The following is a 2,087-nucleotide window of genomic DNA, read 5'->3' as shown; positions in this document are numbered from 1 at the left end:
CTTCTATCCCTGCAGACAGACACCTTTCCTGATTGGTATTTAATCACTTTACCTGTGGGAGCTTTGGTTGTGTATATTTTCCAGCACCTTAGAAATGCCACTTTTATGCTCTGGTTATGCAATGCCTGCAAATGTTTGGACTGAATTTATCTTTGTGAGCTGTATATACAGGTTCGTCATATATTCTGCAGATTCCTTGATGGTGTGAATATGCATGGTACATTGTAAAGCACCCTTTCCAAAACTCTGCCTAGTCGATTGGTTGACTGATGTCTAAGGTTGTTCTAATCCTACGGGTTATAACAGAGCTTCGTAAATAAGCTTGTAAGCAAATGACAGTAAACTGATTGGTCTTCAGTGTAAAAGCATCCTTGATGTCTCTTTTCTTATGGATTTAGATAATGTTAGCATTCATCCACGTTTCCGGTATGCTTGAGGTCTTAATGCATTGTGTATACAGGATGACAAGTTTCTCTAGCACAACGTCCCCACCGTCCTTCCAAGAGATCTGCATGTTAGTTGATTCCCCTGTGGGAGCTCTTCCCCGTTGCATTTCCTGCATGGCTTTCTGTACATCCTCTTTAGTTACCAGCAGGATATCCACTTCCTCAGCACTACAGCCTCCGTCACTGGCACCCTGATTGATTATTTTGTTTACTTAAAATATTTGTGTATATATCCTGGGCTGATTTAACCAACTTATCCATAAGATATTGGTAATGACACTGCCTTCCTTTTTTCGCCCAATTTCTTTACCACCTGTTAGGCTCCATCCGTTCTTTAGAGCATGCTCAATAGGGGATATTCAAAATTCCGCAAGTGCGCTTTCCCACAAAACTATGTGCCCCAAACAAGATGGCCGACTTTGCTATAAAGAAACTACGTGGGCTACAGGACAGGCGCTAAAGGTGTGGATAGAATGTAAGAAACGTATTTTGGAAGAATCAAACAAAAAACCAGTCTTTCTTGCTTTCTTTCAGCTGGAAACGCATGGTCAGCCATCTTGTTGGGGACAACATTGTTATGTGGAAAAGCGCACTTGCGGAATTTTGAATATCCCCTATTCTCCCACCATTATACTTCCTTAAGTTGCTCTGCTTACTCTTATTGATCAGCTTTGACAATTTTGCCAATTCTAGTCTACCTATGCGATTCGAGGTTTTCATGCTTTGGCACCTCATCAGGTTCTTTTCCTCCTAGTAGAGCTTGCCAGAGTCCCGCCTAGCCTGCTTCCTATTATAGTGCGTACTCTGCGGTTTTATTGGCATTACTATCATTAATCGCTTCTAAGCTAATGTCATCTTCCCTAGTTAAAGTGGAATATGTTCTCAAGCAAGATCCTTCCCTCTTACTGCTAAACTGTTTGTGTGCTTCTTTCTCACTAGTTTACCCCACTCCATATTCAAGTCAAGGTTAAATCAAGACCTCGCCATCGTGTGGTCACTACATCTCACCTTGCCTGGTACCTCCACATCCTGCGGTATGCATGCCGGAATGGGCACACAATATGAAGTCCATTTCATATTTAGTCTCCCCATTTGAGCACTTCCAAATTTACTTGCTGTTCTCACGTTCAGAGAAGGTAGTCGCGATTCGTAAACAAATCGTTCTGTGGAATCTACTATTAAATTGCTCTCCCTTGCTATTCCTAGGAGCCATGCCATAATCCCGTACTGCCTGGTCCCCTGTGAAGTGGAGTGTACTGCTTTTATTAGACTCATTGCTGATTCTAAATCCTCATGCAACCTTTCAACCATCTCATTATGACTGGATGTAGGTGCATATGTCTCTACAACCTTCAACTTGGTATCTTTTCCCAAGTTTAATAAAAATAACAACTGCAACCCTCTCATAAATTCTGAAGAATTTGTTGATGTTGCCAGCTATATGGTTTCAACGAATGGTTTCACTCTGGTCCTTTGTAGGACTGACATTTGCCAATATATTTCCAATATGTATTGGAAACGAATGGTTTCACTCTGGTCCTTTGTAGGACCGACATTTGCCAATATATTTCCAATATGTATTGGAAACGAATAGTTTCACTCTGGTCCTTTGTAGGACTGACATTTGCCAATATATTTCCA

Source organism: Amblyomma mixtum, chromosome 4 (genome assembly GCF_055824585.1).
Source record: "Amblyomma mixtum isolate Tamu chromosome 4, ASM5582458v1, whole genome shotgun sequence".
In the NCBI taxonomy this organism is placed as follows: Eukaryota; Metazoa; Arthropoda; class Arachnida; order Ixodida; family Ixodidae; genus Amblyomma; species Amblyomma mixtum.
The sequence above is the reverse complement of the archived record's forward strand: the minus strand, read 5'-3'. Positions refer to the sequence as shown.